The sequence below is a fragment of the Calonectris borealis genome, chromosome 2, assembly GCF_964195595.1.
Source record: "Calonectris borealis chromosome 2, bCalBor7.hap1.2, whole genome shotgun sequence".
Lineage (NCBI taxonomy): Eukaryota > Metazoa > Chordata > Aves > Procellariiformes > Procellariidae > Calonectris > Calonectris borealis.
The window spans coordinates 156118854-156134212 of NC_134313.1; the positions used below are offsets into that span (position 1 = coordinate 156118854).

At 38.7% G+C, this 15359-nt stretch overlaps 1 protein-coding gene across 8 annotated transcripts in view; it reads right to left on the reverse strand.

The window, feature by feature from the left end:
• The window catches only part of PARD3 (par-3 family cell polarity regulator), a 470848-nt gene that overhangs the window by 343522 nt on the left and 111967 nt on the right, over positions 1-15359 (reverse strand). The gene's annotated exons all lie outside the window — the stretch shown is intronic.

The window sequence follows — 15359 nt, forward strand, 5'->3', positions numbered from 1 at the left end:
GAAGTCAGAACATGACATAGTGTTGGGTCCTAAAGTTCTAAGGGGGGAAATAAGAACATTTATCTCCAGACCTCCTCATATCCCCAGGTGAAGTCATATGCTTCTCGTGCAGGACCGGCATGCTCACTGCTACGCCAGCCTCCTCCACTGCAGGCTTCTTGGAAGAAGAGAAGGGGGCAGATTAAGAACCTGGAGAAGCAACATTCAGCCCCCCAAAAAATTAGCAACTACAAACAGTGCCACTGCATGAAAGCATACACTGAAGGAAGACGGATTCAAAGGTAGAACTCAGTGCAAAGACAGAAAAATCTATTTTCACAACCAGTTAAAATTCATGTTTTTTCCCCAAACCTGACACGTGAAAAGCAAAAAAGCAAGACGAGTATGGCATTACCAGTCCAGACTATTATGAGGGTGACTTCACGTATACCAATGTACAATTAATAAACTGACTTGTTTCAAATTTATCTTATATTTACAAAGAATGCTCACTGCACCTAGAAGGAGTCTCCCGGTGACCAAGAACAGGGTCTATAAAACTATACTGTGTTTCAGAAGACAGGCCAGACACAGGAACATTAAAAATTTGATAATTCTATCTTAGCAGAGCAGCATGATAGATGGCACTTTTATGCTGTAACCTAATAAAATATCCTCTTTTGTCCCTTCCACCAAAAGAATATTATACTTAAAGGTAGATCTAATTAAAAATATGAGGGGATGAGAGCAGTCATTGGTTTGTATCAAAGAGAAGCCTCTGTGCAGACAGTGATGCCCACACAACACCAAGCTGCCCCTACAGCTGAGGCGAGGTCCCCATACCTGGGTGCTCCCTAGCCTCCTGCTCATGCCCTCAGGACAGGGAGGTGATTCATGCACTCAGTTTAATGGTAAAGTAAATGAATCGGCACCAGTAAGTTTCTCACCTGAAACATGAGGGAGAGTTTGGTTTCAAAAAGGTCTTCAGCTTTCAGAAAGCTCTGCAAGTAATGATGCTATTAAGATTTTCAAAAGCCTTTGGCTGGTTGGCAGACCCAGCAGGAAGACCGCCCTGCATTTCCTTACAGGCTAGCTCTATTTGCAAGATCAACCTGAAGATACTAGCTAGAGGGGTTTTTGAATGCCAACCTACTTCTCTGTGGAGCCCCCACCATGCCAGCCTATGCAGCTCCCACCGGTGCACGGAGGCTGCAGGAGCAGCGAGAGCATGTGGTCACCCAGCACCGTACCCCACAAGAGACTTCTGGCTATTTCAGAGCAAGGACAGCAGCGTAAAGACAATGAGAAACATGATTCGCAAGGAAGGAACTGATAGCATCGTACACTCCTTGCAACAACTCCTTTTCGCAGCTCCCAGGACGAGGGGGCTCAAAAGGCAGGTGGCAAAGGAGCCCCCCCCAGGCAGGGGTCTCCTTCACTGGTCACCTGGAGGGCACAAATGTGTACAAGTCCCCTGTGAGGAAGCAAAGGTTGCCTGAGCTGAAAGTTTGGTTTTCCTGAGTAACACACGTCTTACACACTCCTTCCTTTCTGAAATGCTAAGGAAAATTTTCCTTAAAAAAATACAATGACAAGTGTCTTCAGCCTGAGAGCTAAATACGATGTACTTATCCTTTCAGGAAATATCTAACTTGTGTAGAGGGTTAAATAGATGCAAAACTAGACTATGAAACTCTACAGATTAAGCAGTTTTGAACCGGAAAGAATCCTTGAATTCTTCAAAAAAATGAAGGTTCAGTAGTCAAATAATCCTGTTAGCTTTGCTGGAAGTGTAAAGTAGTCTCCATAAAAACAACAGTCCCACTGAAAGCCATGCAGCAAATGGAAATCTGTGTCTGTTTAAGGCAAACACCACTACAGGGATGCACACAAAGGCCTAAATAATTTTCTTATATCTACAGCATGAGATTTGCAATACGGGTAGAGCAACATGAGGGTGACATCTTAACAATAATCTACTTCTGCCCTGCAATTCCCCCAAATTATTCCCTACCCATTAAGGTACCAGCCTGGAAAAAATCATTGTATTCTCTTTCTTTCCTCCCTCTCTGTACCGGCACGAGAGACATGGATGTGGCAGACAGTGAAGTTTAAGGGTTTCAACACTCTTCTTGTCACTACTCATCTTCCAGGTATGGCGAATGAGCACAGGTCTTCAACTACACCAACCCCCAACACTTCCTTGGTATTCTTCCTCCATGTTGAGATGTGAGTGGTCTTAGTCCCTGCAATCCACTTCTTTCCAAACCCACGAGTATCCTGATACAGATTTTGTCAATGCCAGTAGAAGCCTTGACACCAGGCAGGAGTGACAACCAAAGCAAGAACATCCATTCTGATTTTTTTTCAGTTTTCCGTGACACTGAAGAAATACTTGTTGCATACATCCTTATAGCACAAGTTAAAGTAGTTTCCATCACATGCATAAGCCAGCATGTGAGTTTGTTTCTATATTACAGGAAACACTTTTGAAATGAGAGAGAAGGGATAGAGAAGGGCAAAATAAGAAAAAAAAAAGGTGGTTATAATTTACAACAAAAACTACTCAATTTGTAGCAAACAGTTGTTCAGATAAGCCAAAAAAAAAAAATCCTGGAAACAGACCCATTGTGTATTTCATATCCTAGAATCTCTCAATTTTGAGCATGTAATTTCTGCCCACCCCCACCCCCAAATCAGAACAATCTGATATTTCAATCCTAAAGTAATAAAACATCCAAACAGTTTCATTTACTTGGAGAAAACTGATGAACCTTCATCTATAGTCAAGCTCTTTATTGCTCAGATTTGACACAGGAGCCCATTTAAAGCTCAACGGGAGTTTCTAAATAGCTCTTTGTGTGACACATTTGCTCTAGAAAAATAATTTGCTTTTGTTTTTATTTTACGGTTTCCACTGTACAGATAAAGTTAAACAGAATCTAAGCAGCCATCCTGTTCCAGAATAAACATGTTTGAAGGTAAGAAATAACCAGGAATACATATATGTGCAGAGAAGTCCCCTGTACGTATTTTTTAGAGGAAATTTCAAAAGAAATTCAGCTGAAATAAATGAAAAACTAATCTACTTTGGCTAAATAACATCAACTTTGATGAAATCTTTCAGCTAACAGCAAAGAACAGTTTTTCTCCTGTTGTTTCTAGGCATACTGTCCTCTAGCTAGTCAAACTGTCTTTTGCAGATCTGCAAGGAAACAAGCAAAACTGTCTTATCACAGATAAGACAGAGTCAGAAACTTCAAGAAAAATATTGAAAAAGCGTTCCGTATTCCACTGCAAGCAAAGCAAAGGGAAATCCCATTGAAGCAGAGTAGTCACACAGTCCTTTTGCACATATCCATCCTTCCTAGATGAAGGATTTCAATTTCCAGATAAACACAGGACAAAATGGCCAGAATAAAAAGCCTGAAAACAGAAATCTGATTTATTTATTGTGATACACAATAAAAGATAGTAATGTTTCTATGAATTATGACTTTTCATAAGTTACTAATACACCTTTCCTCCCCCCTTTTTTGCTCCCTCTCCCTGGAAATAATATATCCAGCCATTTTGTTAAAAAGAAAGTGTTTCATTTCACAATTCACAGATACTCCGGTATCTGCTGAAATGTTATTTGCCAGTTACTAACACCACCACACATCACCAACTCTGGTATTATTAGGTCTTTTTTAATATGGTAAAAAGCAACTATTCTTTCATCTTAAACTATGGGCTGCATTAAAATACAAAACAAGTATCACAGATAGAAATATCTTTCAGTTAAAGAATAATTTTAATCTCAGTGCTGTGATTTAATAATAGAAAATTGCCAAGCAATCCAGGGTGAAAGCACCATATTATACTGTCCTGGTTTCGGCTGGGATAGAGTTAAATTTCTTCCTAGTGCTGTGTTTTGGATTCAGTATGAGAAGAATGTTGATAACACACTGATGTTTTCAGTTGTTGCTAAGTATCTTGTCAAGGACAACTACCCTCTGCTACCAAGCTAAACTGGCAGGAGGGAACACAGCCAGGACAGCCAGCCCAGCTGGCCAACAGGGTATTCCATACGTCATGCTCAGTATAGGAATGGTAGGTGTGCTCCAGGAAGTAGCGATCGCTACTTGGTTATCGGTCAGCGCGGGTGGTGAGCAATTGCATTGTGCATCACTCATTTTGTATATTCTATCATTATCATTATTATTTTCCCTTTTCTGTTCTATTAAACTGTCTTTATCTCAGCCCATGGGTTTTTCTCACTCTTACCCTTCCGATTCTCTCCCCGTCCCACTGGGGGGGCGGGGGGAGTGAGTGAGCGGCTGCGTGGTATTTGGCTGCCTGCCAGATTAAATCACCACATATACAAAATGCAAAAGAGAAAAGGACAAATGCAAGATAAATAAAATGTTTGAAAGTCCAAAGGAAAAAAATACTTTTTATTCAAGGAGTGTTGCCCTAAATTTAGATGTAATTCGAGATATTGAACTCTGTGTGTCTCTAAAAGAACAAAACAGGAAACTGAACCACATCCCACTTGATGCACTTGAATGAGACTTATTAAGTTGAATGATGTTTGCTTGAGGCCATGAACAGCAATACAATATGCATCAAAGCTCACCAAATCAAACTTTTCTCCCATTTGCTTACCTCTGGCCCAACTGATTTCCCCTAAAAGTAAATCGATTTTGCACTGAGAAACAGAAAAGTTGATACAAATGCTTCCTGACAAACCAAAGAAACCAGAAAAAGACACTCTATAGTGTGGGAGTATTTAATTCATGTAAATGTAAAGAAACAAGGTTTACAGAGAAAGGTAAAATACTTAACAGGCCAATTCAAACATTCTGAGAAAAGACAGAATGTCTTTTGGACACATCATCCCTTCCCTCACCAGTCTTCCACTAACATAAAAACATATTTTATTTTTAATGAGTTGCATTAAAATTAGACCTTAGGAAGTGATGCATTAGCACAGGGACTATCTATTCCGTTCATCCTCAACAAAACAACTACAACATTTCTTGCAACTGCAGGATTATCCAGTGCTCTCTCATCCCGGGTTCCTACAGTGACGACATCTGCACCAGCAAACAAGCTGCACATGCGCAGAACTGTCCGGACCACAAACAAGTCCCTGTGCTGCCAAGTACAACGGGGAGAGACAAGTAGGAGAAGCCTAGTTGCCTTCAAACCCACCATCTAACAGCCGGGCCAGACGGCAATAGGTGGGCAAGTGGCTTCAACGCACCGTGATGGGGGGGTTAATGGTCCAGACACCTTCCAATGCTGGTGCAAAACAGGCATGACCTCCAGAAGTCAGTAGTGTCTGGAGGCTTTACACAAGCAATAGCTTCCGTCACCCACACAAAAGGTTTTCCTCTCAAGTTTGTAAGTCTGTTGTTCTACATTTATGGAAAACATATAACTATGGCAATTCCAAAGCAAGATTAAAAACGTCCAAATCTTTGGCAGAAGCCAACGGTCTCGGCGTGTTCCATTGCCTGGTTAATGCTCAACTGCTTCTAATGGACCAAGATCTAAAAGGAATAATGCAGTAATAAAAACCCCACAGCAACCAGGTTCATGTTGTATTTCAGTTTAGTGTAAGAGGGAGAAGTACAGGGTTGCTGCTCATTATATAGCACCAACACAGCATACCTGTGAAAGAAAATGGCTCAACAACGGAACGAGTACAGTCTCTCAACATACCTAGCAGGTGCCTTTTACAAGAAGGATATGCTTCCTTCTTGTAACAGAAGAACTGCACTCTTTACTTTAAACTGTTATTCTGTATTTTAATAGAGTTACTTACTCATACACCAAAAAACGCAGATAAACGATTAAAAAAAATTACTCCCAGAACAGCAATATAATTTGACTTTGCTCACTTACTGAAACTAAAAGTGCACATACGAACAACAAAAAAGCACTTCTGAAGTAAATGTTGCTAGTAGAAAAACACAACAGATGTGGATACCATTTAGAATTGTTCACATATGATCCACAATGTGATTTTATGTATTAGATTTAAGTAGGGTTTTATACCAATTCTGCAGAGAAGCTTGATTTGTAATAACAGTCATTTTTCAGTTTGCTCATATTTCAAAACGTTCTGCTAAAAATCACAGCTCCTCAGTTTATCTTTATGGTTGACTGGAACTGACAAATTCAGTAGGGGTTATGTATCATTAATACCACAATAAAAGGAAGTGCATTAGTGTGTATAATTATTGAAAATGTTTTTATTAAACCAATGGTTCTTTGGTTTCTCTACAAAGAAAAAAAATATGCCAAGAGCTGTAAAACAAAAGTTGAAATCCACAATTGCTAAACAACAAATATACCATAGGGTGCAAGGGAGGTGGAAAGCATCCAGAAAACTTCCACATCTGTAGGAAAGTAGTGTGTAATTATCCTCAATCCATGCAAGATGACAACATGTAATTCACATTATGCTTCCCAAGGCACAGCTTGTAGCAATGTACTGTTCAAGAGACCTTCAAAAGATCTTTAGAGCTATAGGTTAAGAAGTTAAAACTGAAGCAAACAAGGAGAGCCAAGTATGATGTGGTCCACAGCCTGTTAACCGCTCAGAGCTTTTGCCGACTAGCCGGTGAAGGTTGGTAAACATTGACTTCAGGGGTATTCAAAAAAGAAATACTTTAGAATTTGCTACATGTAAAGAATTAAATGTGATACCTCTACTCGCTCCTCCATTATAATTCTCCCTACTGGCTACTTATTGGACCCTGATCATTCTTCTGGAATAAAAACTGAAATAAAAAGCCTTTAATTACTCCATTTCTGGTATCACTTTTATGTAAATCGTGCATGATTTTTTTTTATTTTAAGATGCCAAAGAGGAGAAAATAGGACTTGGATGACATACTTCGAACATTTTACTAGGTATACTCAATCCTAATGCCAGATTTACTTTTTTTTAGTCAAAAATTCAAGGAAAACAAATTATGCAAGTGTCAAACACTGGCACATTCATGAAAAATGCTATAGTGAATTTATGAAAGAATTTTTTAACTTTTCCATCAATAAATACCATTCTATGCTCTCTGTCAATAACATAAAAAATAAAACAGTCAAAAGAATATAACATCTTCGAGAACAGGACTTTGAACTTTATGTGTGTAGCAGAAGACTAGCTTCGTCCTGTGCTTCTGAAAGTTCTCAAGTATTTGGCTTCCTCCCGTAAGGCATCTTTCAGAGTTCATTCTAAGTCCACCTTCTCTAAGAATAAATCTAGTACCTGGAAATCTGCAGCAATACATTTTGGCATGAGCACATGATTTGCTACATGTTTGCACACTGCTATGTTATGACCTTTTCAATATTGTAATGATCAAACACTTTTTAAAATCCTTGCACTTGACATACATGTGTATGCTGATCATCTTATAACAACATACTAAGATAGCACCCTATTTTCTCCTTTCACATACCCCGTTCTCTCCATAGCAAAATTTCAGACGTTGTTGGCTTTAGCAAAACTACAGAAACACTCAACTACTCGAGAAAAACTGTCTAAAACAATGGGCTTTCACCTCCAGCCCTGGACCACCTGGTGGTCTGTGAACCCCTCCTAAACAAGCCCACAAAAAGGAGCTATGAAAATCAAGCAGTGTTAACGTGCATAAATTCACTGCCAAGAGGTCTGCATTTTCACTACAACACTCCAAAGGTCTCTGCAAATCAAGGAAAGCGGACAAATGTTCTAAAAGTCCAAGAAAAAATGCTTGTATAGAAAGGCCCTGCAACTCGGTATTTGTGTTTGCATCACCACCTTTTTTTTTTTAAAAAAAAAAAAAAAAATCATTTACCTAGTCTTCTACCAATTTTCAGTGAATAACATAACATGGCAAATCCTGGCAGAACACATTGCAACTCAACTTATAAATGAAGATATCTCAAATACAATTATTTTTGCTCCCCAGTAATCGTAACTGCTGTCACACTAGTGTAACTCTGCAACTTCACCCCAGTACTAACGGGACACAGATGTGAATTGCTATTGACAGAAAGCTAGGCAGAGACCGAGAAGCCACTAAAATATCTGTTCCATCTACCCACTGTCTCAGACAGATAAGCTTTACTATAAAGTTATTTGATAGGATGTTTGCATCTCCACACAGATGTTCAAATTTATATTATTTAGCATTCCAAGGCAACCCAATGTTTCGTGATGGAAGATAGTGCCTGTAACAGGCTATTAAGACTAAAAGCCCATGCAAGTAACTCCAGAAATCTGTAAAAGCTAGCACAGAAACCTGGATTCTTCAGTTCCAGTCCTACATTTTATTCAGTGGGGACATCACCTTTCACATTCCTAAAACCACAACTTGAAAAACAAAACTCCAACACCAGCACCCCAAGCATGTCAAAAATGTCGTCCCCACATTTCTTATCCTGTGCAAACATTTCAATCTTCAAGTTGCCAGTAATGCTCGCTGAATTCAAATTTCATAGGATACCTACAAAGTGCATTAAAGAAAAAGTACAGAAGAACTTGAGTCATCATCTCCAAGTCAATGTATTTTATTCACTGCTAATTTCAAGCAGACAACCTTTCAAAAAGGTTAACAAAGAGGTATTTGACAAATAATTTATAAGGCCTCTTTTAAGATAGTGAGGAAAAAATACAGTTTCTTAGGTCATATTAACCAGAATAAAGCATAACGTGTCTCCAAAACAATTCTTCAGAGTTCCCATCCAGCAGAAGTTTGTAAATAGATGAAAAAGTGCCTGACATCATCATCACAATATAAACATCATATGAACAGGGGAAACAAAAACCAAAAAGAATTTTTCAGAAGTTGCATTAATATAGTTTTAGAAATTATTTAATCTCAGGGCTGATATGCGTATAAAATGAAATTTAACAGATGTGAAACTTCAAAGAAGAGTACACTGAAAATAAATACAAAATGTTTTTTACTGGTAATGTTATAATTAGCCATGCAAAAATAATGCTTAGCAAGATGCTGTTTCATACTTGGCATTATAGTGAAGCCTACAGTCTGCGTAAGTGATGTCACAGGCACAAACAAGCGTAAAGAAACTCTAATTTGGGTCTGGACAAGACTTCCCAGGTGAGAACCAGCAAGTACCAGTAACGGCTAAGCTGTTTTTCAGAAATAAACTGTTCTGTTGGCCAAATGTATGCAAAGATGGTTTTATATGTAAAATGCGGTTAATACGCGTTACAGATAATGAAGAGCCAGCCAGCCTCATGGTATTTTTCGTGGGCTAGAAGGTATCGCCCAGGGTTCATAGAATAGAGAAGTAAGACACAGGTAAGCCAGGCATTTGTCTGAACAAGAACAGTACCACAGAGATGAAGACTGACTGTGGGACACGGTTATCCCAAATTCTAGCACTCCGCCTGAAAAATAAAAAACACTGTTTCTAGTAATATGCACTCATATAATCACAAAATGAATACCAGACAAAAAGCACGGGTACAAGTTTCCCAAACGCTGGCCTCTCCTGAAGACCATACCCTGATTTGGAAACACTCTCTACATAATTTTTCAGCAAGATCACCAGTGAATGGCAGCTGAAACGACTGCCTTTCTGACGCCATCAGACACGAGGCTTGGCACATTTCTAGTTGGCCCTAACAAGCGTATTTTACTCGAACTGGCTGGTTTCCACACTTGCGTGCCGACTAAACAATGACCAAACATCTCCCAGTTAAATCCCATGTACAGCCAAGACAAGAATATTTATAGATAGGAGCCAACACCAACATTGGGGCATACTGCCCAACAGCTCATGGACTGAGACGTACTTTTTACTTTAATACAGAACATAATAGGGCTGAACACTGCTTCCACCTTAAGTCTGAATTTTCTTGAATAGCTAAGTCTAAATCACGTCCCTCAAGCTCTTTATAATAGATTATGGTTTTATAATTTTCCAGACAGGGCATTAATCCCCATATATCAACAAAGATGTGAGTTTTAGCTTTACTAGTTCTTTACTCCCACTATCCAAAAATCTCCCTAGAGAGAAAATTTCCTTAATGTTAAGATTAAAAGTAAACTACTGTAATTTAAAGGCCCAACAAACATTGTAATATTTTCAGAAATAGAAGTCCGGTATCCTCACTAATGCTCAGGCAAAACAAAAATTGCAGATGAGAAGAAATATATCCAAGAAAAACATATTGAGCAACTCACTCTGCTGTTTCTCCTGACTCGTTCCAGCTCTCCATATGCTGCCCAACACCTCTCCCCTCCCACACCGACAGGGACACGTATGGACCCACACCCTTCCCACCCTCCCTTGCCTCGGTCCCCACAACCTTCCAGGCCACGCACCAGCCTTCTGCCCCAGAGACGGTGACTGCTGGAGTCCTTAAGACATGAACTTAGCAGGATATGGGCAAGAAGGATCTAGCCAAGGTTGGCAACTACAACAAAACAGGAAAAAAATAACCAAGAATTATGGTAATAATATTTCTTGCCTTCAGTTATCAAGCGTTAAAGGAGCTTCTAGATAACAAAGACCACCACGGCTGCCAGGGCTATCAAGTTACAGAAGACATGTCTTTCAGACTTCAATTATGGTGGGAATATTAGCTTATCAGAATCCAATGTCCAGTTCAAAATCTGAAAATTACTCCCTCTTGGGAAGAAGACTCAGCCGTGCATGGTATGACTCACACAAGAAAGTAAGCCAACACTTCCAACGTATGTGGGCATGTAGAATACTATGTATGCAGAAAATTCACCTAAGTTCAGTAGGACACCTAGCTCAGGTAGCTCCTGACATTCAAAAAGGTCAACAAAGTTGGGGTCTGTGCTTCATATGGGATAGCATCATGTCAGTCCACAGACTAAAAGGTTACTTTTCGTACATGTCTTTCACGTAACGCTGTCTGTGCAGAAATATTCCCTCCACAAAGCTGCATCTTCAGTGCAAAGTGCACATGGAGTAGCAAGACATCGGTGGGAATCTTGCTTAGGAGAGGATGCTCTGTTAACTCAAAGACAGCAAAGCAGATTACAAATCATAAAGTTGTTAGAGCATAAGCAACGCTATTCCATCCACAGTGGCTCATATAGCTGTATGGGAAGCACATGCTCTTACAATGTCCATATTGATGGCACTCTGCAAAAAAAAAAAAAAAAAAAAAAAAAAAAATCTTGGTTGTAATTAAACTGGCCTCTATCTTCTCTATTTTGTGAATATTGAAACTGTACATGTTTATAAGACATTCAGTTATATTTATTAAGTAAGATAAAAATACTTAAAATAGATCTTAATCACATTTTTAAGACAGAAAGGACATATCTTTATATCCTAGGTTAAGTAAGGGTCAAAAATTTGGGTGTATTTTCTTAGAAGAATGATCATAAAACCACAATAATCTTGTGGAACTACATTACTTTTTGCCTTTATTTCTAAGACCCTTAAGTTGTCAAAAAAAACCAGGAACTCAAGAAAGATCACGAAAAGTTCAAAAATTCCAGGGCCTTACTTAATCTTTCCGAGGTAGGACAGTCGTGCTTGTTCCTCTTTTTAACCTGCTTGGAAACACTATTTTGTTTTAATGTAGAATAGAACAGAAATTCTTGAAAGATCTCAAATAACTTCATGAAGTAAGGTGCAGTGGCTTTTGCTTGTTTTCTTAACCTTTTTCTAAAACAGAAAGTTTACACTCAGTCCACGTGATCACTCAACAAGCTTCCCCCAGCTGACAGGTTTCACCAACCCAGAACAAAAACCTTACAAGTCCAAACTGTGTCAAATCTGCGCAGTAGCCGAAAGAGAAATGCATCAGTATTTGGCAGCCATGGCATACACACGTACACTATCAATCAAGTATTGCTATCGTGAAGGTAAATATCAAACTTTACAAGGCAAAGCCTTTTGTTTTTGTTCTTCTCCCTAGTCTTTATGCATTATTTTAAGAAAGAATCACAGCTACAGATACCCTTATCATGTGCTCGCAGAACAGAAAGGTCACATCCTGCAAAACAACATAGAAGAGCTGAGATAACAGGACAGCCACTTCGCCCTCAAACAAAGCATGTCATATTTTTACCTTGATTGCTCAACTATAGAGAAGTTGCTTTCTTCTGATAACTTCAAAGAGATTTAAATTTTTCATCTTCTACATTTAAGAATTGTTCAAATAGTCTACACTAAGGTAGAAAAAACAAGTGGAACACAAAACTGTGCTACTGTGTAAGATGCACGCTATTTCTATTGCACTGTTACACTATACTAGCATAGCACACCATACCATTTTCTAATCTGAAAATATTTCTGAAAGAAGTTGTAAACCATCCCTATGGCACCTTTAGCATGAAGCACTGTCCTAATCAGTTTTTAAAACTCAGAACCACCCTCATTTTTTAATGGAAGCAGAAACATGCAAACTGAAAAAGAATATTCTTACCAAACTATTAAAATATTTCCCACTATAGAGAAACATGTCTGCATTGCATAGATACAGTTGATAGTAATGATTGTTTTTCTCTTTACGTACACTTGCTTTATAGTACCTGGCACTGGTAGTACTGATGGCTACTTGGGGATGAGGGAAGGAAAGAAAGAGCTGGAAGCAAAAGACCCAAACTGCATGTTAGAGCTTGTAACATGTATAAATCAATGCAGAAACACAAGGTTAATGAGATCCTATTGCCATTAATTTTAATTTTATTTTTATTTGCAATGGGTTTAGATCCATGTAGAAACTGCAACCCACCTAACTAAATCTATACGGTGCTTCCCAAACAGGCCGTGAATGAACGTATCATGACTTAGTGCCTGGGTGAATCTGCGATTCCCTCCACACACACACAGACCCATATGCCCACACAGAGCAAGGGCAGGATACTTCAAAATATGAAGTAAGCGTATACAGAGCACGAACTCTACATAAAGGCAAACCATGCCTGCATTGCATACTGCCAGCTTCTCACCTATTTTAAAAAGTGCTTTTAATGCCTTTCAATGACTGAGCTGTCTTTGCTGTTCAAAACACATTTCTTCTCTCTCAGTATTTTTCTTAACATTAAGTGGAATTTTCTGACAATGTTTCTGCGAGAGGCCTGCAGGCTGACCTCACGCGGAGCACCTACTCCAACTCAGTAATTAAAAATGTAAATACCATGTTCATACATTCACTTCCAACTTACTCTAATTTGCACTTTCCAGTAGTTATCAAACGGGCAACGTCATGATCTAATTACACAGCAACAGAAGAAGAAGAAAAGGCTGAACAATTGTTATTACTCCCGGCAGCCTCACCCGGGCTGTAACCTCGCAGTATTTAACAGATAAGCCTTGGTACAATATACCTGACATTTACATTTTCAAATGTATGTTCTATCCAACTGCCCTCACAATATTGGTTTAATTAAGATACAGGACATTACTGGCCAGAATCACTTCACTAAAAAGGCATATGTTAAATAGTCCTATAACCAGTATAATATAATTGAGCTCTATTACTTGGAAAACCATTGCTTAAGTAGAAGAAAAATCAATATTCCCTCTTTTCACCATGTTTTCCACCTCACTCATGCAATCAAAGCAGCACCAGAAATGCATACCGAATGCAGTCAACGGTACCTGAGGAACATAGAGAATACACTGAGATTTAAGCATGATTTTAGAGCAGCGGGTTTATTAATAATAATTCAACATCTAACATGGCATTTAATCAAGGTTTAAACCACTTAACTCTCCCAGTGAACAAAGACAGAAGTTACTGAATACCATTATAAATATGAAGAAAAAGCAACACCGATACCCATTAAGCACAAAGAAAGGCAAACATGACAAAAATGAAGAGAAACTAAAGGTCAACATTATAGGATGGAAATCAAAATGCAAAACATGCATTCCAGTCATTCCTACTGCTTTAGGTGCTGAAATCATGCTCTGCAGCAAGTGGCTCAACTCACAGGGTCGTATTACCAATCATAAATCTTCCTTCTAATGAAAAATGTATGCAAGAGGAAAATGTACAAGTTATTATTCCTTTTCCCATGTCATGAGGAATTTTTCAGCAAACTTTATAGGTTTACCACTCTCCTAGACATGTAGGGTAAGAAAAAAACATATAATGTTGCAAAAAAACAGCAACAATGTATTGTTTTAGAAACAAAGATTGGTTTTCCTCAAAAACAATGTGTAAAAATGTCACAAAACACAAAGTGAATTAAATAACTTTCTTTGGCAGTAAAAGATGTACGTGTTTTACATAGAGGCATAGACCACTGCCTTAATTACAGCAAAAGCTCCCAATTAGCACTGATATACAAGCTAGTTCAGAGTGGTATATTGACTGATAATGACACCAAATTTGCACATTTAAAAGAAGCTCCATTTGTGAACTAACACGTGCATTAGAGAAAAAGAAAAAAGATGGTATTACTGTGCACATGATAATGGGAGGTTCTCTAGCACAAACACAAGATTTGAGGGCTCAAAACAGTGAATGTCTCTGCCTAAAAATATAAAGCCCCCTAGATTTAAACATTATAATGCTTTCTTCTAGTTATACAGTCTCTGCAAGGGAAACATTCATTAAAATCTGTTAAACCGTTCCAAAATTTTTTTAAGACCTTAAAATCTTTCCACCTTAAATACTGATTCCTTTGATTTCTAATCTTCAGCAAGAGAGAGAAACACAGTCTCTACAGACAAGTTTCCTACTGCAAAGTGTTTCTTGAGTTCTCATTAATGGACCCTTCTCCTCATTCCTAACTGACACAGAACTCCCCCCATGACTCTAAAAATTCCTACCTTCTGATTTTAGTACAAGGAAAAGCCCCAAAATTATCTTCCCTAAAACCACCCCAGAAGTCAGCATTAGAATTAAATTAGGCCTTTATTATATGTCAGCCTTCTAGCCACGAGAAGCAACACACATAGACCCGCAACAAAGTATTAACTTTTCAAAACTGAGACCAAGCAAAACCAAATGCATACCAAAAGTATATCAAAAATGCTCCTGCAACTTGGTTATCACTCTCTGTCGTACCAAAAACTGAATTCTGTACCCGGTGTTGAGCATCTTAGATTTTTTTTGAGGGGCAGCAGTAAAGGAGTCCACAAGAAGCAAGCAAGATACCTACTTCTTAGAGCTATGAAATATGAATAGAAAGCCTAATTCTGGATGGTTGAAGCTCCAAATAGATATTACAGTGAGTAAAGGGCAGTAAGAACAGCAGCCGTCATTCATAGGTCATCCAAATGTTCCCTCTGCAACTTTACTTGCACCTTAGCAAGCAAGTAAACAAGAGGAGCCTGTAATCTCTAACAGCCAACTCCATTTTAATTAGTACAGCGTGTCAATCCCATCCTTCCCCCTACCACCCCAACAATCAACCTGCAATACATGA